This window comes from Diceros bicornis, chromosome 7 (assembly GCF_020826845.1).
Source record: "Diceros bicornis minor isolate mBicDic1 chromosome 7, mDicBic1.mat.cur, whole genome shotgun sequence".
NCBI lineage: Eukaryota > Metazoa > Chordata > Mammalia > Perissodactyla > Rhinocerotidae > Diceros > Diceros bicornis.
The window spans coordinates 66099461-66126142 of record NC_080746.1 but is presented as its reverse complement, the minus strand read 5'-3'; the positions used below and the strand labels follow the sequence as shown (position 1 = coordinate 66126142).

Here is a 26682-nt window from a genome sequence, read left to right as displayed (position 1 = left end):
GGACTCAACCTACTCGGTTGCAACTTTAACTTCCATCAAACCCCTTGGGGAAGCTCTGCCCCATCCCAATCAAATGTCTTATAATCAGTGGACAGATTCTAACTGTTAGTTAATTGACCGAACCAGCAGCTTTCCCTGCTAAATTCCCATCTTATCTTCAAGCCACTTCTTCCAGGAAACCATGCTTGATCCTGTCCACCTATATGTGGTCTCCCCATCTCTTTAATCTTGCAGGAAAGGCATGAAAGAAGCCATGCACAGCCATCTGCCTGCAACCCTTCCCTGTGTCTGAACCCCCGAGGGCATCCATTCTGTAAGCCCTGAAGAAACTTCTACAGATTAACTGATAAAATAAAACTATTCATTGTCAGTGGGAAACTAAAGCTTGGAACAGTGGGGACAGGGAGGGGGAGGCGGCAGCAGGAGTTGTCCCACTCCACCCCACACACCTCACATCCACCTCCTTCTCCAAGTCCTCACACTTGGCACCCCAACAGATGGTCCCCCCCAAACTGCTTCCCGTCCCACCTCAGTGATGCCAAGCCAGAAGCCTGGGAGTCATCCAGGACTTCCCTTCTCTCACCCACATCCAGTTGGTCACCCTGTCCAGTAAAGTCTCCATCCTCACCCCTCTCAGATCTGTCCCCTTGTCTTCACCTGCCTTGATTCAGGACACATCATCTCCCATCAGAGTGACTACAGTGGCTTCCGGACTGGTTTTCCTGCCTACAACCTCACCCCCACACGCACCCCTTATCCTCTGCACTGCTACCAGGATGACAGGTCTATTTCACAAACATTACCAAGGCACCCCAGCACTTGTACAGCTTTTCACCAGCTTCCTAACACCCAGGAAACAACCCAGAGGGAAGTTAAGGACCCACAAGACAACTGAGAGCGTGCACTCTGTAATCAGGCCTGCATTTAGCACCACGTTCTTCCCAGCACGGGCTATGCCCCTGGACAAGTTCCTTAATGACACTGAGCTTCATTTTTCTTATTTATAAAGTGTGAGTGAACATATACACATTGTGAGATTGTGGAAAGTCAACGAGATAGTGTATGTAGAAGTCCTTTGCACTTAACTGGTGAGAGTTCATAACCGTGGCAGCTGTAATTCCCTCAGCCAACCCAGCCCTGCCCTGAGCACCAACCATCCCATGCAACAGCCAAGCTATTTTCACCTCGCCTGCTTTTATTCTAAGGCTCCCTCAGTATGCAATGTTCCAGTCCAAGACCCCCACTCCACCTGCTCAATTCCCACTCCTCAATTCCAGCATCATGATTCCAGGGGTCCTCTCCCATCCCCCAGATGGAAGTGACTGCCCCAGTCCCATGAAAGATTTCCCTTACAGCACCCAGAACTCTCTCGAGCACTGGCCACTGATGTGGGTGACTCCTCTGTCTGAGTGGTAAGCTCCTCGTTGGCAGGGCCACGTCTCTGAGCCCAGAGCTCAGCCCAGGACCCAGCACAGAGCAGGCAGTCAGCAGGCAGGTATGTTGAATGGTTGAACAGAACCATACATCTGCCTGAGGGAGGCAGCTGGAGGCTGACCAGGGGCAAAATTTCTCTCCAGCTGTGGATCTGTGACACAAGTTATCTGCTTCCAAAATACAACGGGGTTGGTACAGGATAGGCATTCCTATTCCAGAAGGGAGAAAATGGAAGGAATAAAGGGGTCATTGGTCTAAATTGGAAGCTGAGAGGCTCCCAGGAGTAGCAGGCCAAGTCTGCCTGGGGCCCTGAGGCCTGACTGAGGTCCTGTCCAGTCCTGAGGTCTTTGTCCCCCAAGGGAGGGGCCGGACGGTGAAGAGAAGCAGCACACCTGGCCTGAGAGCAATGGCAGGGCCCACAGACACCGTTTTTGTGTCAGGACCGAAGGACAAGGCCACAGGCATTAACTGTCATGGAGCAGAGGGGCCAGACACAGAGAGACATCCTCACATGACAAAGGGGAGTCCTAGCAGGACAGAGGGACCAAGATGTTAAGAAAGCTGCTATCAGAACTGCTGAGGGCCTTTAGTGAATATCCGAATCGAGTAACAGTGAAGAGGTGGAGCCCTGACTTCTTTTGTCACTGAACAGAAGCTTAAGTAGCCTAAGAAAAACTGCACAGGAGAAAATAAAAGAATGCCACTGAAGGTGAACAAGCACGCTTAACTTGTGCCCATCTAATCATGGTATCTGTAACTCCTAATAACAAACGTGTTTAAAGCTTTGGCTTCAAAATGTTTTTCCCACACCAGGCTTCTCATCCCCACCTAAACATCCCCAATCAGGCTGTTCTGATTAATCAGCCAACTCAGCTGAGACCAGAGGGGCTGAGATCCATCAGAACTGCTGAAAGGGCCCTGAGCCCAGGCGCAGGCTGGCGGCAGGGGACGAATGCAATATTTCTTGCTTAGCGTCTTTTACCCGCTGTAGCAGGTTAGTGAGTTGTGTGCACTGGGCATTCCCAGCCACTCCCTGTTGGGCGAGTTCCAAAAGCTCCCTAAAAACATTCGTGCTGGAACCCAGCTCCACTGAACCTGCTAGAGTCCTTTTGCTTTCTGGACCTTCCCAACCAGCTCCTGCCACATGTCACTGCTCCTCCACCAGCCTCTTTTGGCACATCCAAACCCAGATGCTTCCACTTAGGCACCGACCCAAAAAACTCAGGCCCTTCTCACCAAACCACAGCCCTTTACACAGGACTCCACGATCCCAAACAGCTCTTCCACCAACATGTAGTAACAGCAGGGGACCTGGTCACAGAGCTGAACACCCTCCTCTAAAGAACGAACGAACAGCACCAGGCACTGACACCTCACCTCCAGACGCCGTGAGGCCGGCCTTCCTTCCAGCTTAGCTGTCCCCCAGACTCAGGAGCAGGAGCGACATCCTCCCTCCTACTCGAAATGCAGGCTTCTTAAGAGAAACACCACCCCAAAGACATGAGCATGAGACACCGCGAGCCCAGCCCACAAGGAGGAGCACAGGGTCTGGCCAGGAAACGGGTGTCAGAGAGTCTGAGGCTGTTGTGGCTCACACCCAAACAGCACATCTGACCTTCTGGGCTTAAGGAACACTGAAGAGCTGATGTTGAGTTTCCCTCAAGGTCTTTGCTTAATATTTTTAAACACGTGCTTCACTTTCCTCTGACTGTTCTCACCTCCCATTTCTGCTCTTGACATTCTGCCCCCGAGCTGGTTCTTTTGTCCAATTCAAGGGCTTATTGTGGTAAAGAGGCCAGACAGTCCATGAGCAAAACCACAGGCCTTAACCCAGGCCTGCCAAGGAATGGTTTGGGCAGATCTCAAAAGACAAGGAATGCAGGTACTCCAACAAGGAGAGAGATTAGGGGCGAGGCAGAGAGGCAGGAATCTGTGACTTTGGGAAGAACGAGATGGGGAGCCAGATGGTGTCCAGGGTGTAGACCATCGCCAAGCTCCCCATCAGTTCACCCCTTCACATTGTGCTGAAGACAAGTACATCTGTATCCTTGCTGGGGGGAACTGGGACGGAAGTTTCTTTCCCTTCCTTCTGGGAGTCTCAGAAAGAGTAGGTCTGAGAAGTAAACATAAATGAGAGTGCCCCCTTCGAGGCCGGGATGTGAAGGACCAGGCCTTGACCACAAACACCTCACACGCTCAAAGACCTAGCGGCCTGTCCTTGGCCCCTGGGCATCCACGGTGCATCAAATGATGGCAAATTACTTCGTGCCATGCGATCTCCACCTGACTGTAAGAGCTGCCTGCTCTGGAAGCTCACAGGGCGTTTCCTCTCTCCTACAGAAGCAATAGCCCCTGTGAAAACACTTGGTCCTCTTGATCTCATTTAATCTTCCTGGTGATCCTGTGAGGGATATGCTGTAATTATCAGCCCCATTTACAAAAGAGGCAACTGAGATAGACGTGTTAAGACATTGTCCAAGGTCACGAGGCTGCTGAAAGTCCTCCCGTGGAGTCCAGTCTGTCTGTCACCTATGTCCCTGCTTGCTGTCCCCTCCACACTGCCTTGCCCTTCAGATTTGCCCAAAGCAGTGAGGAGCTGTGTGATGGTGAAGCTGGTTTCCATGTCCAAACCAAACAGAGCTCAAAACACCCGGAGCCAAGAGACTCACTGCTAACCCCTACCCTGAGCATCTCATCTTCATGGGGACTCTGCCCACTGCCAACTCCTTTCAACTCTTACAAGATGGTATTTTACTTGAAAAAGTATATACAAAACAGGAAATAATTGTCATAAAAATACATTACCCACAAAAATCAATATATACAATTTTTAGATTTGTTTATGCATTTAACAAATACTACTTGCCCCCTATTATCTGTAAAACCCTGCAGTTTGATGGTATGAGGAAAAAAATGAATGTTAAGACTGACTTATTTATGTACCAAGGGCCAAAAATCCTTCATCTCTCATCCACATCAACTAGATTGTTAAGGTTTCATGTAGAATTGGGCCTCTATCTGGGAGCTATGAGCCAATGCCAACAAACTTTGGCTTTTGCCTATGTAGACTTCAGAAATTCATAGATTAATTAACAGTCTAATTTCAAAGTAGTCATGGTATTCCTTTGTGAGAAGAAAAACATCATTTCCCTGAAATTCCCAACAACTCTAAAAACAAGTTCAGATGGCAATTAACTGAAAGTCTACAATGTCACTAGTTCAACAGGCTAGTACATGTAAACAGGCAGTAACAGGTAAACCATCACATGGAAGTTAGTTTCAAAGACAAGCTGAGTTTCAAAAATCGACCATTTGCCGATCATTTTATGGATAATAAGGCTCACCTCATCATCCATTCATTCCAGTCAACGAATAGTCAAGGAGAAGATCAGAGGTGCCTGGCACCACAGAGGCCTGGGGGTTCCGAGGGAGAAAGACACATGCACCACAACCACAACAACACAGCAGGAGGTGTGCTCCCGGGAGAGGGAAGCTCAGCATGCTCAGAGCATGGCAGCAGGAGGAAGGAGTGACAGTGTAGTGTGTGCAATCCTAGAAGGCTTCGTGGAGCAAGTGAGATTTCACCAGACGGGGAGCAAGGAGAAATCCAAATGCATTGGAAGGGGAGTAAAGAGCATAACCAAGGTATGCAAGAATCTAGAGGGGGCAGGGGTGGTGTATGGAGCTCTGAGTGTCCAGAGAACTGGGAATGACTGGCAGCAAATGAGGCTGGGACCAGCTTGTGAAGGGTTCTCACCTCATCTCACCCCTAGCACTTGGCCTTTATCCATCAGGCAATGGGAACCACTGAAGGGAACTACCCAGAAGCCGCCACTCTTCCCCAGCAATAATGTAGAAGGATGCAAGGACCTGAGGGAAGGATCCTTCTCAGAGGAGCTCACTGGGCTCTCGGGATTCCCTCTCCCCGACTGTAATCAGACTATAGCAGCCTGTCCCCTCCACCTTCCACCTCAGGAACCCTCCCGCACCCTCCCCACACTTCTCTAACTCAGTTTCCCCTTTCACCACCTCCTCATTCTGTACAGAGAGGATGAGGCCTCTCTACTCCAGGCCCCTCAGCCCTGCTGCATGTAAGCAGTCAGTGCACAGAATCATCACCTGAAACTCCACCTGCCTCTCTCCAACTACCTCCCAGGTCGCACTGAACCTGCTCCCCAGCTCACTCTGCCTCTCTGGTCGGGACTTGTCCTGACTCTCTCCCTGTCTGGGGAGGGAAGTTCGGGTGTCTCTTCTTCCTCCTGCTCCAGGATGCTAAACAACGCATACAGCTCCATCAGACACCCATGCACCCAGATCTTTAATCTTGTGTTTCCTTCCTATCAGATTCCTCCTCAGCAAGCTACCATGCATCTTTCTTTGGTGAGAACCAGATTCCCTCAATTCCCTTTCTCTCCACCTCAACCCTCCCCTCCGCCCTTGGATCCTCTAATCTATCATCACAGAGGTCCAACCTCTCCATCATTCCATCTCTAAGCTGAATCCGCATCTGTCCCCCTCTCCCGCTCCTTCCTCTCAACCCACAAATATGAAAGCCTCTGCCATCCTAAAACACTTCCTTTGGCCCTGCATCCCCTAGCTACCATTCATGTTTCTCCTTAGCTTCATCACCAGAGCATCACCTCCCACTCGCTCTGACACCTTCTGCAATGAGACTTCCATTTCCTTGCACTGATGCCATGCTCCCATCTGTCAAGCGACCTCAGCTCTATTCCATGAGAGGCAGCATAGTGCAAGCTGGAGCATCAGACCGCCTGGCTTAGACCCCAATTAATTTTTTTTTATTGAGGTCACATTGGTTTATAACATTATATAAATTTCAGGTGTACATCATATTTTGCTTTCTGTATAGACAGCGTCGTGTTCACCACCAAAAGTCTAGCTGCCATCCATCACCGTGCACATGTGCCCCTTTACTGCTTTCACCCTCCCCCTGCCCCCTGAGAACCCCATTTCTGACATCACTCGCTGTGTGTCCCAGGGCAAGACACTTACCCTCTGTGCCTCAGCTTCCTCATCTGTAAGATAGGAACAATAAAAGTACCTACTTTAAGGGGTGGTTGTGCAGGTTAGCTAATACTAGTAAAGCACCGAGACCCGCGATCAGTCAGGGTCAGCTTGGATTGCTTCCATCAGCATCTCATCCGTGCCAGTAGCCCTGAGATGGTCTCCTCCTTTGGCATTCGGGACAAAGCGCTCTCTAGATTCTTCCAGCTCCTAGTCCAGCTCCTCGTCCTTCATTCAATTCTATCTCAGCTTCCACTCACTGCCCCAGGGCAGATTTCACGCTCAGTTTCCTTTTTTTCCTTCTATAGTCTCTCCCTGGACAATCCACATTTCATTTCTATGTTCACAATTCATAAAACTAGACTGCTCTTGAAAGCTCCAGACCAAAATATCCAAATGTTCATGGGCTTACTGGCTATTTCTTAGCAGCCCCTGAGATTAAGCACGATCAGAAACTCTCTCAACATGGTCCTTGCTTGGCAGGTCCTAGCCTCCTCGGACTGCACACACTGCATTCCCCTGTGACCCTTCCCTGACCCCTCCCTCGCCTTCAAACAGCAGACAGTCCCTGGGGATGGCTCCATGCAGGGACGCTCCTCTCCATCCCACCCTGCCCAATCCAGCTGCCCCAGCCTGTGGTCAGGTATTCAGAACCTCAGCAGTGAGAGCCTCCTCTCACCTGAGCAACCTCTGGCCTCTCCCACAGCACTGCAAACTCACGAGTCTGGCATCCAAGGCATTTCTTAGCTGGCTCCAAGTTGTCCTCAACACATGGTGATAATAATAATGGTTGCCATTTATCAGACATTCGCTCTGCACTGAGCTGAGCATTTATATGTATCTCGTATCTCAATATCCATATCTGTTATTATCCAAATTTTACAGACAAGGAAACTGAAGCTTGGCAAGTTTAAGCACTTGGTCAAATCACACATCCAGGAACCAGCAGAGATGGGATTTGAAGCCAGGCTGTCTGACTCCAAGGTTATGCTCTGAACCACCGTGCAGCACTTCCTCACCAAGCCTAGCTACCTCCAACCGCATTCTTCTGAGTTCCTAATCCTCCAGCCACAGGAGAGCCTTCTCATTTTGCTGTGCCTTCTTCATGCTGTCCCCTCAAGCTAAAGGTCCCTTCTCCAGTCTCTGTCCATCAAAACTAATTTTTCAAGGCCCAGATGATTCTCCTTCCTCTATGACAGCATTCCCACCCCTACCTGTCCAAGAGAACCTCTACTGAGACCCACAACACATGCTCACACCTTCATTTAGTTTCTGTTTCACGTTGCGATGGGAATATCCAACGGGAGGACACCGACATTCTCTCTTTCTGGGACCTCCTCACCCGGCGGCAGCTAAGTATCTGACTGGTGGGAATGAGAGAAGGAACTGGGCATGTGCAGCTTAGCCCCATCCTTCCCTCTCTGTCCAGAGCCGCCCTGCCAGAGGGAAGCGGCCTGCCCTGGGAGGAGGACTGCATTCATCCAGGTCCCTGATAGAGGTGGGTATGCTAACTCAGCAAAGGGATGTATTGGGAACCCTATTGGCTGCATTCTCTAAGCACCTTGATTAGCCCTAGAACTGATATCTTGTTTCCATTTGTCTGACTCTGGGTCTTATTTTTCAGTCGGGGCCAAATCCAGAGGGCATATAAGTAGTACAAACAATTACGACATGCCCCACCCAACCCGAGTTACCCTCAGTGGAGGACTGGTCAGTGTTGGTCTGGTCTGTGTGGCACACTGGTGACTGACACACCATCTCTGGGGGTAGGAATTGATCACTAGCAAGAAGGCCCCATAGCATCCTGGGGTGACACCGCTACCAGCCACAGAGAGGCCTCCGTTTGGGATCCTGGCGCCCCAGCAACCTGCAGATGACCCTGTAATTCACTTTCCCAGGTAGGGAAATGCCAGGAAGGTGGTCTGGGAAGGCTGGCATTTGTGTTGTGGCCACTGTACAACACCTGCCAAAGTAAATTAGTCCACTGGTGTCTGGTTTATAGACTAGCCTTGTCAGTTTGGTCAGCATGAATCAGGCCCCAGGCCACAGGCACCCTTCAGTGAACAGCTAATGATGGTGTCTGACTCTGCAAACCGCCCCCCTATGCAGTCCTTACCTCCATCCTCTCCCCTGTCCACACCCCACCTGCCCCCGTGGCAGACAGAACCTGACTCCACTGACAGGAACCTGCTGGCAGTATGTTTCCTCAACCCCAGAACACATCCTTCAGCCAAAGCTACCCTCGTTCTCCTTCTCACAGCAGAGAATACATGCATGCACACACACAAATTTACCTCCAAGGAGGAATAAATGGACAGCAAGTCGTTTCACTGCCTCAACCTGAAGATAGACAGAGTCAGAGAAATGCTTCAAATTCAACCTCAACTTGAATACTTCCTAAAAGCTTCACCTCAAAACCTGCTCCCTAAAAACTATAACCAGCAAGGGGTCATTGTTAAAGCTGGGTGATGGGTAAGGAGAGTCGTTATACTATTCTGTCACCTTTTGTGTATCTTTGATTTTTTTTTTTTTTTTTTAGGGAAGCCTTAGCATCCAGAGTTTTTTTTTTTTTTTTGTGAGGAGATCAGCCCTGAGCTAACACCTGCCAATCCTCCTCTTTTTTTTTTTTTGCTGAGGAAGACGGCCCTGGGCTAACATCGGTGCCCATCTTCCTCCACTTTATATGGGACGCCGCCACAGCATGGCTTACCAAGCAGTGCGTCGGTGCGCGCCTGGGATCCGAACCAGCGAACCCCGGGCCGCCACAGCGGAGCGCGCGCACTTAACAGCTTGCGCCACCGGGCCGGCCCCCCTTTGATTTTTTTTAAATAATAAAAGATCTTTTTTAAACCCCACCACTTAGGAATCTAGGCTTTTCCAGGGGGGAACACAGGATTCCACCCTCCCTTGCTGGGGACCAGTAGAACTGAGATTTGAACCCAAATTCCTGTTGCCTCATATGGTGCTCTGTCTATGGTGCCATTCAGACTTCCTGAAGGTCCTAACATCTGACCAAACACTCATCTCATCATCATTCAGATCCTCATCATCTCTCACCTGGATTGCCAAAGCTGCCTCCTCTAGGCTTCCTCCTTATAGCTGAACCTTCTTCAACCCATCTTTCCCAGTGCAGGCAGGATATGTTTCATAAAGCTCATGACCTTACTCCTCTACTCCCAAACCCTCCGTGGCTCCCCACTGTTTCAGGAACAAGGTCACATTCTGTAGCTCAGCCATCAAAGTCCTCCAGCTGCACTTCTCACCATACTCTCAGGTCCAGCTACACTGGGCCTTCCTACTCCCTACATCCAGAAAGATTTTCCTGTTTCCTCTATTTCCTCTGTTTGGGATGATTTTCTCCACCTATACTTTCAAATCCCACCCATTCTAAGGCTTTCTCTAAATGCACCAATGCCAGAAAACTTTCCTGACACCACTACCCCCAGTGCCTGAAGGGGCTAGATGCCTCCACTCTGCTCCTGCCACACTTGGTACCTACCTTTATCATCTCACTTACAGCTCTGCTTATATGATTCCTCAGTATGTCTGTCTCCTCTTCTAAATTAAGATGCTTGAGAGTAAAGAGTATGTTCTATTCTTTCTATTCTGGGCCCAGCAACGAACCTGACACAGATGGACACTCAGTAAATGCTGGCTGACACAAAATGTGAAATGTGTGCCTATCTGAGTGGTGAACAAAGGGAGAAGAGATATGTGAGAGAGACAGACCTTGGCCAGCTTTCTGAAGTAAGGGTGGGCAGTTGTCCACAGCAGCCTCTCCCATCTCGCTTTCTCCATAACTGAGGTCCCTCTCTCTTGCAGCCTGATAGCCAAGAGGCAAAGGCAGCTCTGCCGTAAGGGGAATCTGGCCATGCTTGGGCCTGGCATGAGCAAGAGACATAATTGATAAATGTAATTATGTTCCCAAAGGATCAACAGGAGAAGAGGATGTAGCTTCCCCTAACAGATGATAAAACCAGGCATTACTCCTCATTCTATTATTTTAGAATGCTAAGCAACAAGAAAAAAAAAAAACAGATCTGACTTGGCAAGATGTCTCTATCATCTCGAGTGTTCGGGGGCCTCCTGCATAACTTTAGCCTGCAGCCAGCTACCTCCTACAAGCCTCCTAAGCTGCCTGGGGATGAACACAGGCCCTAGAATTTGGCAGGCTCTAGGTAAAGACTAATTGAATTAATCAAAATTTATTCTGTATTTTGAACCTTCATTTCAACATTTGGTAAACAGTTTAATTTTGAATCAGTGCAATAGTTTTCCTTTTGCATTAAAAAAAATTTGAACCTGTAGGAGATCAAAGAATTTTCCTAAAGACAGGCTGGGTGCACTGGCAACAACAGCCTGGCTCCTGCCTCTGTCAGAGGAGAAGAGGGCTTCCTCTGCAGGCCTGGGCGGGAGGGAATTAGCAGAGTATTAGCAGCTCTGTCTTCACTGGAGGGCTGAGGGCCACATGGGAGCCAGATGAAGACACTGCACAGAACCCACTGCTGCCAGAGAGCCCAGACCACAAGGGAACAGCTCAGCCGGGACTTTTCTGGGCTGAGCCTTTGGACAAGGCCAGTCAAGCTTCCTCCTCTGGCTGGGCTTCATCTACCTTCCTCTCCTGGTCCTTTGGTATGACTAGCAGTGAGTGCCTCTCCATCCCTCACCACGACACTGAGCTTTGTCCACTGAGGAATTTGGAAACATGCTGTTATGGGCTGAATTGTGTCTCCCCTCCACCAAATTCACATGTTGAAGTCCTAACTCCCAGTACTCCAGAATGTGACTGTATTTAGAAATACGATCTTTAAAGAGGTAACTAAGTTAAAATGAGGTCATTGGGGGGCCCTAATTCAATCTAACTGGTATCCTTATAAGGACACAGACAAGTACAGAGGGAAGACCATGTGAAGGCACAGGGAGTAGATGGGCATCTACAAGCCAAAGAAAGAGGCCTCAGAAAAAAACAACACTGCCAACACCTTCATCTTGGACTTTAGCCTCCAGAATTATGAGAAAAGTTAATTTCTGTTGTTTAATCCACCCAGTCTGTGGTACTTTGTTATAGCAGCCATAGCAAACTAATACATACTCTCATCAGATCTTGGACACACAGCTAGGCAAACCTATTGAAGGAAGGCACCCTCCTCTCCAAAGACGTGGGCCTCTGCTCTCATCCACTGGCGTCCCCCTTCCCTCTCAGTCTAAGAGAGACTTTGCTTTGCATCCTCAGACTTTAAACAACATTTAGGTAAGAACCACGCCTGATAGTCTTTTATCTATATTCTTTGTAAGTCAATTGCACCTGGAAAACAAGACCTTTTAGTGAGGCCCGACTTTGGCACCTACAAAGAGGAAACCCCAAGACCCTGCAGCCTGACGACCTGTCAAGCTGCAGTCAAGGAACCAAGAGCCCTGGGCCCAGCCCTCTTCTCTTCAGCCCAATTCAACAACTCCAGCTTATAATGGGGGAGAGAAGGGCAGGGCCGGGCCCCTAACCCCAGCTCACCAGTCACAAGACACTTGCCCCCCAGATCACTTCCCCCCACCTAAAACCACTTAGGCCAGAAAGCGGTTCAGGGACTTTCCTAAGAAAAGTGATCCAGGAATCCCCCATCTGCACACACACTCCTGCAGACCAAAGACAAGCCGGCTGGAGAATCACACTGCACTCGGTCTCCCCGCCCTGGGCGCCCAGAGCTCTGGTTCTGGAAGTCTGTCAATCTGACTCCCAGGGAGTGGGAGTATCTGCAACAGCTCCTGGGTGCCTCTCTCCCATCTTTCTCAACTCTTCTTTTCCACAAAGCAAGGCCATTATTTTCCCACAGGAGATAGCTGAACAGTTCCTCAGACTCAAAGTGAAAGGGGGAGAAGCCTGTATGATTCAAAAGGGCCACAGAAGGGGAAGGCAGTGCCGACACCAGAGGCCCCACACCCCAGCCCAGTCCAACCCTGAGCTGTCTGCGGCTCCTTTCTCATTCCCTTGAGGAAGGAGAGGAACAAGACGCAATAGAAAGAGTCCAAGATTTGGAGTCAGACTGACTTTCGTTTAAATCCCGGCTCTACAACTTACAGCTGGGTTAGTTTTGACCTCGGGTAACATACATTAACCTCTCAGGTTACTATGTAATGGAGATAATACCACCTGCGCCACACAGGGCTGGTCAGAGGGTCAGGAGAGAGGGCAGAGTAAACCACAAGGCTCAGTAAATATGTGACACCCAGCCTGTCCCCTCTCAGAGAACATGTCCCTAACTGCGCTATTCTGGAAGACAGATTTAGCCAAGACCTCTTATCAGGGCCTAAATGTTGAGATCAGGAAAAATATATGACATTGACTCTCTTTGGGAAGCTGCCAAATCTCTTGGAGCCAGGCCCCAATTAGGAGCACCCTGGGGATACAAACACAGTGCACCTGCTCCAAGCTTTCTGAGCCTCTCTACCATATCTGACAGGAAGGCCAGGGCCACCAGGCTGCCCAGAGCAGAAGTTTCCTGTCGATCACGTGCCTGCTCTTACAGCCTCTTGGTGCCTTCCTCAGCCATTCCACCAGAGTCTCACCAGGCATCCCATTTAGGGACAGTGAGCTGGCAGAGTTTATGATGCTCAAGTGCCATCTGGGGGCAGTCACCTGGCAAAAAAGTCACAGCTGGGGAGATGGACTTGGGAGACCCCAAACATGGAGGCTGAAGCTGGGCTCTAGGGGTTGGGGAGAGGAAGGGCCAAATCCCGACCATACATGTAGCTGGCTTCAGCCTTGGAGCAGGAGGTCCCTGGGCCACTGGCATCAGGAGAGCCTTTATTTACTGAGGTGGCCTTGAAAGAAGATGGCCAAGTTGTACTTGTGTCCCAGAGAGGCCTGCAATTGCTCCTAGTGGATACCACACTCTTACAGGACACCTAGAGCTGAGCAGGCACTGAATCCTGGAGGTACTGAGGAAAGGTTTCCACTCACAGTGCGTAACAGTGATGCCACGAGAAGCGTGTCTCAGGTAACCTCCAGGATCCTTCTCATGAACGCCATTGCTCATTCAATTGTCACTAGATTCATTTAAAATTTTCTTTCAAATATAAGTAATCATGACATTTAAAGACTGGATTTGTGAGCCTGGAACACCCCTTAACAGTTTTCAAAGTGCTCATGATTAGTAAGCAGAACATGGGGGTAGAGCTTTGTCCCGCCTGAAGTACCCTGTTAACATGAGGTCCCAAGTCACTGTAGACCAGATGCTACCCTATCTGGCACTGCAGCCTTCCTAAGTGGTCTTCTCAGGCTTTCTCTCTGGGCTTAGGGAAACATTCCCATTAAGAAGCCTGAAGGACCCAGGTCCACCCTGAGAACAGAGGCACGGTATGGCTAACCAGGGCTAGATCTGGGTTCTGAGCTCCAGGAGGGAGGCCAAGCTGGACAGAGGATGGGGCCCTGGGCAGACCTGAACAGCAATAAGGACTAGGTGGTTCTATAGGATACAGGATAAGAAAGAACCCCAATTTCAGCAGACAGCTGCCATCTGCTCAGAGTCTGAACATGCCACTGTGGAAACAATGCTCTCCTTTCACTGCAGGTGTCCCAGTGCCCCCTCCACACCCCTGCACAGGCAGGCTCCCAGCAAATGCTTCCTGAACTGTGCCGGCCCCTCCTCTCCACCCCCACAGCCCCACCTGGGTTAGTGCCCAGGCTTCTCTGACTCGCATCCCTCACCCCACCCTTCCAACCCACTCCAGAATACCATCTTGATTAACATCCCTCTACAGCTGACACCCTGGGGTCACCAACAGGTGAGGTGGGTTGTAAATAACTTGTTACTAATGATAAAGTAGCTAAAGCCAAAAATCTTTTTGTATAAACTAGAGAAGATTCCAGTTATCTTGCCCCATTCTAATATACTTTATTGAGTGGGAGAGAAAATAGAGGAAGTCAGCCATGAAATCAGCAATTGCCTACAGTCCTCAGGAAGTAACAGTTTCTATGACACCAGGAACAATGGTGCAACTTTCTACTATTTTAGAGATTTACTTCCTAAACATGTATGTGTGTGTAAACGTAAATATTTGTTGGGGCTGGCCATGCATCATAATAATCTGGTCACGTCCACCAAGTGCTTCTCACAGGTTAATGTCAGCTGACCCGTGCAGACTGACCATCTTCCTGCCTCAACATGAAGAGCTGGTCTTCGTGGTAATTTTAAGACTCTGAATAATCTGGACTCTCAACGTAATGGCAAATAGAGTGGGAAGAACACAGGTCTGGGGATCAGGTAGACTAGGCATAAATTGCATTTCAGCCACTCACCAGCCAGGGAACCCTGGGAAAATCACTTATCCTGAGCCAGTTTCCTTCTTGGTTAAAGCCCTGAAAGGCTCCTGTGAGATGTAAGCAGCACAGATGACTCTGTACTCAGTGCCTGATGTACGGTAGGTACTTAATGAAGGATGATTTCCAATCCCTGGTTCCCCATTTAACCTCGCTTACTCCTCAGTTCCTGCCAAACCAAACCACTGGCTGTTTTCCACACTTGCCCCTTAACTTACCATCCCATGCCTTTCTTTGGGCCTTGCTGTTCCCTCTGCTAGACATGCCCTTCACCCCATAGAAAAGGGTGTCTCGGGTCCCTGTCTTTCCTTCGAGACTTACCTTAAATGCCACCTCCTCAGCAAGCCTAGTGCCCCAACCTCTCCTTTCTCTGAATGCTTACTGTGTTTCCTCTATGGTTATTACTGCCTATTTTGAGTAAGGGGTACATTCCTTAAATTCCACCAAGACAGGGAACATGTCTTACTCATCTCATGTTCCTACCATCACAATTCTAAGCACAGAGGATGATCAAAAATCATTTGGTGACTGAAATAATAAATGAGGTCACAAGTCTGTTGATTCCAGAATACTTAAGAATTATATTCTACCTCTGTTCCTAAAAGGGTGAGAGCTTCCCTAGATCCAGTGGGCCAATTCTGACTTTGGGGTTTCCATGGCCTCCCTTCCTACCGCCAGGCTCCCCTCCCTGCCACCTAGGCCAGGACTAAATGCTCCTCAGGAATCCATGTAGCTTAACTACAGCACTCTCCATCCTCCCATCCACACCCCACCCAAAACCTCAGCCTACTTGAATAAGGCCCTGCTGCCTACAGCCCTTCCCCACCTCCTCCTGGGGCTGGAAGCTTGCTCTGTGGCCCAGGCTGCAGACAGACAGTCCAACTTCCCAGTGTCGTGCCCAGTGCCCTCCTGGCTGGCTCTCTCCTATACCTGCCATCGCCTCTTGGATGCTGTGAGCCCAGTGTCTCAGATCACATGGCCCTGGTTCTCCAGATGCTATGTCCTCAAAATCTTCAAGGAGTGGCCTACGAGCCTATAAAAGGCTTCATGCCCCAGTCAGGTGGCTGGGCCAAGGTAGACATCAGCAGAGAATACACACAGTACAATTACTTCTTTGGAGATCATAGCCTCAGAGTTTCAGCTCACAAAGGCATTTCCTCAGAGCCTTTCCTCTCCCCCAACCCCTGTTACTGAGTGGGACTTCAGCCTGTGACTTGATATAGAGAAGATTCTATAAGCTTCTGCACAGCTTTACCGCTGCCCTTCCCCTGCCTTCTACCCTCATTCCACCCCACATTTGCTGCAAGTCACCTCTCTGCTCAGAAGCCACCAATTATCCCCCTAAAATCCTACAGCACTTTTAGTTAGACCTATTACCTTTGAGCAAATTCTGCCTCCCTTGTTATTTTACAAACTCCTCTCTTGTCAATACCGCTTGGACAATACCCTCTTCAGGCAGACTCCAATACATGCTCTAAAAGAGCTGCCTGGCCCCAGAGGTACGCTTGAGTTATTTGGAATTTCTTACATCACATCAAATTGAAATCTGCCTCCTCTTTAATTCTCTTTATCGTCACCACCATGGACCCTGAACTCTGCCCCCTGAGCGATGAAGATGATAGCTCCCTCACCCATCCGAAAATTGCAATCACGGTCTGGTGTCTTCCTGTCTGTCCCAGGTCCTTCCAAAGCTTGCAGGACAGAGTCTCCAGTTTTGTAGCATTAAGGGTTCCTCCTCCACCTGCTCCCAAAGTATGGTGCCCAGGGTACAACCTCCAAATGTGGCCAGTTTGGGCCAGTGCAGGGAAAAGTGGGATGATCCCCCAGCAAGGTCTAAACTCAGGACTTCTATTAATGCAGCCAGGCTAAGCCAATTTATGTGCGCTTTTCCACATGGTTGGGTAGGAAACACACCAATTGATTTTTGGAGCCTAAGGGCAGGACTTTGTGCTTACCCTGCCAAGTCTCATCAAGCTGGCCTGGGCTCTGAGCTCTGTTTGTCGCCCTTGTCCCGTATGTCTTGTCCCGTACGTTGGTGACCGGCCATCTGAAACCGGGCTGTTCCCCACCCTGCCATGCACTTCTGCCTCCTGGACCTCCTGCTTACCTCCACCATGGCTGTCCTTTCTGTGTCACACCTGGAGGCCCAAGGCATGCTACTTCCCCCCTGGAATTTCAAAATAAGCCCTCCGGATGATGTACATCACTCCTCTTGACAAAGTATTTTTGCCAGACTTCCTGAGAAAAGGATGGTAATGATGATAATACCATTTATTGACCTGTCGATGTGCCAACCACTGTAGCCAACATTTTATGTGCATCATGTCATTTAATCTTCACAACAACCAAATGAAATAAGCCTGTTATTGTTCCCATTTAACAGATAAGGAACTTAAAGCTCAGAGAGGTGGAGACTTGCTCAAAGTAGCAACAGCCAGTCTGCGTAGAGCTGGGATTCAAATGGAGGGCTGTCTGAAGACCACACTCGAGAGCTACCAGGGTCCTCAGACACCAAGGAGGCCAAGTCCTCATGGTGGAGAAACCACTGCCTGCCATGCTGGAAGGAGGGGGTGGGCAGGAGGAGTCAGTTTCCTCCTCTCCAGAAGCAGGACAATAATCCCTGCCTGAGGCATTGTGCAGCTCTAGCGAGCCGGGCAGCGAAAACCTAGATGGACACACAGGGCACTTGTTGTTGTTACCGGGTGAGCAGCCTTGCATCGAAGAACCAGATGTCTTGGCCAGTTGCAGGAAGAGCTTATGTAATAAAACTTTTTCATGACATCCAGTCAAGGTCAGGTGTCAGAGCCAAGAATGATTCCTTTGCTTTAGTAAAATGTTGAATTAGAAGAATCTGCGTTTCCCACCCAAATTCAAGTTCTAACTTCTCCCCTCCCCCTACTGCCATCCTCTCACCCCAATCCTCCCCCCACACCTGCCTTGCTTGCTTATTGCATTTGGAGTTTGACACCACACGTCTCAGTACACCCGAGACAGTCCTGCCATCCCAGGATCCCATCCAGTTTAGCATCTGTTTGCCTCCTTTCACTCTTGAAAGGGTCCCAGTTTGGACAATAAATTAAATCTAATACTCTGGAAGCTTAAAAAAAAATCACTTTACTTCTCTAGGAATAACACTACCCACCTCATGAGACAAGCCCTTTGTAAAACCCACCAAAGCTGGAAGTTCCACCCTATCCTTCCCTCTGGAGGCAGCTTTCTGTGGGGCTAGTCTACTCAGCCCCTGTTGCCTCCACGAAGCAGTCCAGTGAGCTAGCTATTCATGCGAAAATCTCTTTGACTCAGGGAAAACAAGGCCTTGTGTTGGGGGAAGGAAACTATCACTCCTGAAGAGAGAGGAGTTGCCACGTATGCATGCAAGGAACAAAGGTAACTCATATTTGGCCTTCCTAGTCTGAGCTGTGGCTCTGCCCTTCTATGTTTCCTTAGTCCCTACAGCAGACGTCTTGGCTCCTACACAACTACCTCTCTCTCTCTCTCTCTCTCTCTCTCTCTCTCTCTCTCTCTCTCTCTCTCGCTCTCTCTCCCTCTCACTCACTCACTCACACGTTCACACACACACACACACACACACACACACACACAGGTTGCCAACCCAAAGAGATCCTTTTGGCAGGGCCCTCTGGGCCTCTCTGCCAGAAGCAGGTTGGAGAAGTAGGCTAAGAAGACCCTTGGGACACTTCAGTGCAGTCACAGGAGTGGCCCTCCCAGTCAGAGTGATCCCTGCCCAGCTATATCTGAGTAGTACATTCCAACTATGCACACAAGTCACTGTGGATTTATGTCTTTACTCGGGAGTCAGGGCAGGAGTTCTGACTATGCCTGCTAAACACTCCCAGAGACCAGCAAGCACTGGCTATCCCCTAGCAGGCAAAGCAACCCTGGGATTTGGATCAACTCCTCCCCTAGGCCTGTCCTCACCACCAGCAGGAAACAGATACCCAAAGCAGAGCCACCTGGGAACATCATAGCAGCTGTAGGCAAGGGAGGGTGACAGGGAGGCCACGGTAAGATCAATTCCCCATAGCCTCACCTGGGTTAACAATCTCTTGGAGATTTGTTAGGAGACGGTCTACCCACTCACCTCTGCATGTCATTCCTGAGACAGGGACAACCCAAATCTCAAGTCTGCAATCTATGGCTGACTGTGATACTTTACCACGGGTGAGCAGCGAAAAAAAGACACAAAAACAAAAACTCAAAACAAGATAACGTAGAAACTTGCCAGATGGAGCTACATAGCTCAAAAGAGCCAAGAGGCTTGACGAGTTTGCCTTCAAAGTTGAATCCCACATTCTTTGTGTCTTTGTTTTTATTTGGCAATTACCACAAGCGAGGCAGTAATCTAAATGTTTCACATGCATAAACCCAGCCCTCCTTAGCACTAAGGCGATCACTGTGCCATGGCACAGGGAGAACTCATCCTGGGAAGCAGGAGCCTGAGGAGCCTGGCTGGGCAGAGAGGAGTGGAAGGGAGGGGTGAGGAGGGAAGGAAATCCAACCTCAGGGCCACTGAGTCTCTTGGCAGCAGGGCAGATTCTAGATAAGGTCCTCTCTCCTCATCTGACAGCTGTGGCCCTCACTCAAACATCCGGATCCCTGACATTGGCCCTACACACAGGCCCCTGCTTGGAAAATGTCCTCACGGCTGGTTGCCTTCCCCAGACAGGTGCCCCCCACCACCTCTACTCCCATACTACACGGGCAACTTCTCATGACTGGTTGGATGTGTCCCTAAAAGTTTGTTGGGAAAGAAAAAAGGTGTTTAGGTCTTAGAATACATCTTCCCATGGAACTGATAGATTGGTGGTTGCATTCCCAGAAAAACCATTTAATACACATGTACCTACACTGAGCACTAAGAAGTGTAAGAGTGCCGACACCATAAAAGCACTCCCTACTTTCCATTAGCCCACATACAGTAGGCCACAGGAAAGAAAGGAGGACTCATGAGCTTTCACACCCCCCTTGGCATTGGCTGCCAATAGATACTTCCCCTCTGAGTCCTTGACCTATAAGACTCCAGCCTTAGCTGTTCTGCAGACTGAATTAACCCCAAACCTGGTCTCTTTCCCGTTTTTCATTGCCTAATGGAATCTCCATCTGGACCTTCTGACAGTTCTCCTCTGGCCAAACCCACTGTGCTACAAAGAGTAGAGCCCCAGGCTAGAGAGCCAGGTGGCCTGGCTTCTGTCACCAGCAGCTGGGTGACACTGGGTAGGTTTCTTTGCGCTTCACCATCCTCATGAGTAAAAATATGAGGCATACAAGAAACTACCCATGGCTGCCTCCTGATTCCAGAAGGAATCAACCACCCTCATTTCCCTTCCCCCTTCCAAGAAGCTCCTCCATGCTCTCATGCTGCTAACAATTGCCTCATTCTTCTCCCAGCAAACTAGCACAAAATGTCAGTGTCCAATTTGACTCTTTTTCTCTCTCCCTCAAATCCAATCAGTTACCAAATCCTGCAGGATTTCTTGGCAAGCTCACTCGCCTGTTTCTTCCTCTTCATCCTTATTGCATTGCTTTGATTTAGGTCCTAATCTACCTCAATGGGTTATTCCAACAGCGCATTCTCACCAGTTCTTTGCTGTCTCTCCAACCTTCCCTTCCCAGCCCTGAATCCTCCTGGAAGCACAGCTTTCATCGTGCCTTTTTCATACTCCTTCAATGTCATTGGAATTAAATTTAAATTCTTTAGCTCCAACTTTCAAGGCCTTCCATGATCTCTGCCCAGCCTGAGATTCCAGCCTCACCTCTCCCAGTGTCCCCTCCTCAAGCCACACTGTGACTCTAGCCATGTGGGCCACACCTGGGTGGGCTTGTCCTAGACTTTCAGGTTCCGCTCTTGTTCCTTCTCTCATCTCTGGCACAGAATAACCTTTCCCTTGCCCCCTTTACTGAGTCAAACACTGCAAAACCAGCCAGCTCTCAAGGCCCGTGTCTACCACAAACTCTTCCTGAACATCTGCTAAATGTAGGGCCACGCACAAGGGCTGATGCAGCCCTAGGTCAGCTCGGAGTTTGGAGTGGGTGTGGACAGACATGCAAATGAAGTGTCTAAGTACCACAGCAGAGATCTGTATTTGATGCTATACAAACATAATATTAGAGAGCAGAGTGAAAATGATTTGGAGGTGGGGGGTGGAGAGGTGTTTCAAGAGTTTGATTTGCATTCTGAAGGAGTAATAAGAGTCCATTCATCTCTCAGAGCAGAGACTAAGGGGTTTTCCAGGAAGAGGAAATAGTGTATGCAAAGGCAGAGAGGCAGAAAGGACAGAAATTGTTGAGCAACTCAGTTTGGGGAACAGTGGAGATGCAGTGGGCGAGCTAAATGATTGCTAGCCTCTGCAGAGCCTTGAATGCCAAACAAGAATGTTACACTTGATCCTTTCAGAGAGGCAATCCTATCCCATCTTGTCTAGACCTTCCATCCACACGTGCCTTACAGAGGCCAAGACTACTACACAACATGGAACACAGTGATTAAAAGCATCGTGCACAATGAATGCTCAGTTCTCGGTGTGCATAAATGTGTATGTGACAGAGAGAAGAAATGAAAGTGAGAATTACCGAGAACCACCAAAGCGAGAATTACCCAGGAGCACTAAACAGAAATCATAAATTTCCTGAAAACAAAGCTGAGTATCATAGCCCCCTGGAACTTGAAAGTCCTTGAGGAGATCTGGGTCTAAAATTAAACAGATCGCTCTATGACAGCATCTCCTCAATTATTTACCAAGTGTGTGAGAGATAAGACCGGCCTGGTGAAGATCCCCAAGATCGAACGAGACCTGGCTTTCAGAGTCTATAAAGGATACAGCCCACCTGTCTGAGACTACTTGTGGATTCTGCGAAAACTGAGACACACAGGTGCCATCAAGTGTTGAAACCAAAGAATGATGCCAGGAAGCATAAAGTGGAACTGCTCTGAGGAAGGAGGAAGCAGGAAAAATAGTGACTCAGGAAAACACACAGCTGCCAAGTTTCAGCCTGGTTGTGCCCACACCAAGTGATGACAGTGTCACTTTTTTTTTTCCTGAGTGTCACCTCTTGAATGGGGGTACACAGTCTAGGAACTTAACAAATGTTTAAAGGTCTCATCAGTTGTGTTCACATTAGCTCTTCCTTCTCATATTTTGCAATAGGGGATCCACCAGAAGATTTTAAACAGGGGAGCGTCATGAACAAATTTGTATTTCAGGAAAAAAAATTTCCAATGGCCAAGTAAAAAACAACTTCCAAATTTTATCCCAAATGTTACAGTCTAAAGGGCATGCCATTCCTTGTCTAAAGCTGAATTCTCCCAGAATTGTTCCTCCCTCCTCACTTCTCAACCCGTCCAGTCTAGAGACTGAACAGCCCACTCCCTGGCCCTCTGGCTTGTAGATTCTCTCTCTCGAGTCTCTCCTACCAGCTCCACCCTCTCAGGCCCAACATAAGGCCTTGTCACTTCTGTCCTGATTGACCTTCCAGTGTCCTAACTGACCTCTCCACCCCCAGTGTCTTTTCCCTCCAGTCCCTGCTTCCCGCACCGCCAGAGTCCATGACAGCAGTTCCCACACGGCCTTCAGCAGAATCACCTGGGGGAACTTGATAAAAACATCCCCAGACTTACTTTATCAGAATAGTTTAAAAGCTCCCCAGGTGAGTCTAAGGCATACCTAGATTTGCAAACTACTGCTCTTAATCTTGCTATAGATAGCGAAGGGATCTCACCACGGGGAACTTGTTAGAAATGCAGAATGTCAGGTCCCACTCCTGACCTAGGAATCAGAATCTGCATTTGAACAAGATCCTCAGGCGATTCTTAAGCTTGTTAAAGGTTGAGAAGCACTGCTCTAAAGCGTTGCCTGACCGTTCATTCCACAAACATTTACTGGATTTTCTCCACATCAGGCTAGGGGTTGGGAGAGTCAAGGGCCAAGGTCCCCTGACTTTCAACTCACAGAACCATCAGCCAATCCCCTGCTTGAAACTCATTATTGGTTCCCATGCTCGTGCTTTCAAAGTCCAGACTTCTGGCCCTGGCTTTCGCGGCCTGCCGCGACCACGTTTCATCTCTGTCACCAGCTTTATTGTCTACCGCTCGCCAGAGGAGCCAAGCTAGACCACTTGCCACTTCTCACGGCTAGTCTAGCCAGTGCTTGCCTGCCTACACAGCTCCCACAGCCCAGGTCACCCTCTACCCATCTCTGCCTGGAGAAACCCAGGAGAAATCCTTTTGAGATCCATCACACACACGTCACTCCCTTCTTGAAATGATCTCAGCTTTTCCTCCGAAGCACAGGAGTTCCCACAACTCTTTGCTCTCACCTCCTTCATAGCACTTGTCTCATTCTACTTAGTCGTAACAGCAGTGCACCTGCCATAGCTACCCCAGTAAAGAAGAGACCACGATTCTCAGTTTGTCTCCTCAGTAGCAATAAGCTAATAGCTGGCACATCATCAAATCTCAAAGTAATAATAATGTATAAATAAAATCATGGATGAATGCAGTAAATGAAAATTCACCAGTCTCCCTCATGTCCCACTTCAAAGTCGTTTAAATATGAATTTAAACAGAATACAAATGGGCTGCCTCTCTTAAACCCAAAAGAGAAATAATCTCTAAATCAAATAACATTTTGTGTTTTCCATATACAACTGGTAATCAAAGACTGAACATGCTAAAGATGAATTATGTCTGCAGCCAACTACCTTTCTGTAGTTGGGCATTTAACTTCACAAAATGCAACATACAATTTGGAAACATTTTGGATTTGTATTATAATCAATTAAAGAACAGGGAGAGGAAGGAGAGATGAAGAGAAAGACAGGAAGTAGACCAAAATATGGAAAGGGAGACGGATCTATACCAAATATCCAGCTGCTCTAAAAGTAAAACTATAATTTGTTTTGTAAGAGGATTAAACACTTGCTGGAATGCCCCTTTCAATCCTACCCAAAGTTGGAAGTTTTGGTCTTTAAATATATTATTTTCATCTGAGGAAGAACCGCTGGTCTGGCGTAGGGACGTCCTGAGGCAGAGGAGGAGCCCACTTTCAAACAGGGCCATCCCCACTTGCAGTCTACTGGGACGCAGTGGCCTGCGAGTTTGAAAAGCATGCTGCGTTTTTGCAATGACAACAGAGTCGGTCTCAGCCAAGGCGCTGCACCTGGACACACGCTCTGCCGAACGGATTTGCTTGGGCAAATAGACCGTAAATTTCCCGACCGCCTTGGGCTCTCCAGATTACGCGGCTGCTCCAGCTGACTAAACAGAGCTCTGTCATACCGCACAGAACTGAGGTGACCGACCACCCTGCGCATCTCCAGGGCCATCCTGGCACCTGTAGGAGCGCGGACTGTCCGTAGATCCCAGGCAGGGGTGGGCGGAGACTCGGAGCAAATCCGCAGGAGTTATACCCTCCTCCCATCTTCTGGCCAGAGAAGGGGAGAACGGCCCCCGTCCTCGAGGCTGGGACACGCTCTGGCGCCCACACCGGCACTGACCCCCACGCTCCGAGTGGTTCTTGGATCTCGGAGCTCTCTGTTCCCCAAGCAATGCCCCTGCGCGGGCTCCCAGTTCGGACCGCGCAGCGGGCCTGGGGGTGTGGGGACAGCCCACTGACCTGGGTGCGGGGCTCCTCTCCGCGCGGCTCAGGTGTGCGGGCCGCTCTTGTGTCCCTCCCACCTCCGTATATGAGAGCCGAGAACCGAGCTGCAGGCCACTGACCCACCGACCAACTGACCCACCAACCAGCGCACCGACCGGCAGCGGCAGGGTCTGGAGCCCACGTGACGGGGGCGGGGACCCGCGGGAGGCTCGTCCCGGAGCTCCCGCTCCCCCACCCCCTCTGACCGCCCCTCTGCCTCTCCCCCTCCCCCTCGGGTACCGTTGCGGCCGGTAGCGACCGGCCTCGACAATCCCGCCTCTTCGAACCTGCTTCAGCCCCCGCCCGGCCCCAGCTCCGCCCCCGCCCCCGACCCCTGGACCATCGTGGGAGTCCCCCAAGCCCCGCCTCTTTTGGGAGGCCACGCCCCTCCCTGGAGCCCCGCTCCTGCACTCTTCCGGCCCCGGGGAGGTCGCCGGGCGCTTCCAGCTCCCAGTCGCGTGGGCTTCTCCAGCCCTTCGCTAACCGCTCTTCGGCCGCAGGGCATGGAAGCGAGGAAGCAGAAAGGGAACTTGTGTCGAGAATTAGGAAGAGAAAGAGAGACGCCATAGAAAAAACGTTTTAGAGGCACACCCAGCGCAGCAACCCGAAGGTGTCCGGACTTCCGGACCCGTGCGATCCCGTCCAAATGGAGGCGGGCCTGAGGGCATCCTCATCCCTTGTCTCTGAGCACCAGCACCCCCCCCCCCCCGCGCAGTTTGGAAGGCTGAGTCACCCTAGGGTCCGGTCACTCGAACCCCGAGACCTGGGGTGGAGGTCCCTCTAGCGGTCAGCGCCGACCAAAGACACTGGAGCCGGTTCTTGTGAACAGTCCAGGACGAGAAGCACTTCCCTGTGCCCAGCACCAAGGCGGGGTTCCATAGGCCCAAGAAAAGCGTTCGTGATGTCTGACCACAGGAATGGATTCTAGAATCAGTGTAGGACTGGGCCCTGGGGACCTAGTCCAACGCCTTCCCCTAGTGTACCGCCTGAATCCCCTTTGGTTGTACTGCTAGGTTGTTGCCCTGCCTGGGCCTCCAAAGACTAGTTGCTCAGTTCAGCTGATTAAAATCCCTGTGGGCCTCAGATGGCATCGACAGCAGGGACTCTGGCAAGTCCCCAGCTCTGGCAGGAGCTGCCCTGGCCTCAGTTTTTATCTATGTTTCTACAGGCTGGAGTGTTGACAAACTCCACAAGACACATCTTTCAAATTACTCTGGTGCTCTGACATTACCAGTGTGCCCAGAAGACTTTTACATGTGAACAAAACTTAAGCCACCCTGGCAAATATGAGACTCTGGTCACTGCAGGAACCTGGCCAGAAGCAGACCTAGGGCAAAGCCAGCAGAGGAAGGCTGGGGCCCACAAGAGTTGTGTTACAACAGGACACCTTTCAGTTCTCTTTCGCTTCCTTAAAATAGCAGCAGAGAGGCCTTTGTAGACTGAGCTGCCACAGTTCACACGAGTTCATGGGTGTTTCCAAATCCCACATGTTGGTGTCCCAGTGAACCCACCGCCCTGACCCCAGCCCCCAATCTGTGCTTAGAACTATACAATTACTTTTTAAAATTACTTTAAGAAGTGGTGCAAGTGTCTGGGTTTCAAGCTTATTCACACTTTGGAACGATGTTGGGGGAGAGGACTTAAAAAATACTGTCTGGGTCTCACCTCCAGAGGTTCCGATTTAATGGTCTGGGGGGTGGCCTTGCTTTAGGATTTTTAAATACTCCTCAGGTAATGCTTATGTGCAGTAAAGTTTAAGAACTTCGACCCTCCCTGAAATCCATCAAGCTGAAAAGTTCACCGGAAAGACGCACAAGGCAGTGTTCACCGGCCTGCATGCTATCCAGCCCTAGCTCCCGGGAAACAAAGTGGCACATTAACTGGGCTTCCTGGAGAAAACGTCTTGACGTAAAAGAGTGATTCTAGCTGCAGGAATTTAAGGCACCAGGTTGTTAGTGGCAGGTACGCCCTGCAGAACTGTCAAATGAAAGCATACCAGAGACGAGAGGCAGTCAGCACGTCACAGGCAACCTCTCCTCCATGCCTCCAGAGGAACTTTGTGTGCAGGACCTGCGCATAATTCCACTCGCTGATAATGCCACACTACCTTCCTCTGTGAGGCAGCCCACATTCCTTTTCCCTGTGAAATAGGTAATGCTATTGTACCCATGGGGCGGGTAATGTCCCGAAACCCATGGAGTGGGTAATATCATCATGTTTGTTTATTCAGAACTGCCTCCTTCCACAACGGAC

The 26682-nt window shown here is 49.8% G+C and overlaps 1 protein-coding gene across 3 annotated transcripts in view; it reads right to left on the bottom strand.

The window, feature by feature from the left end:
* PPFIBP2 (PPFIA binding protein 2) overlaps window positions 1-24567 on the bottom strand; it is a 139588-nt gene extending 115021 nt beyond the window's left edge. Inside the window, exon 1 of one of the 3 annotated variants that reach the window (XM_058545884.1) lies at window positions 24406-24567. The gene's annotated coding sequence lies outside the window, so the exon portion shown is untranslated. The remainder of the gene's footprint in view (window positions 1-24405) is intronic. The other 2 variants (XM_058545880.1, XM_058545882.1) reach the window with 2 other exon arrangements.
* Window positions 24568-26682: the final 2115 nt, after the last annotated feature.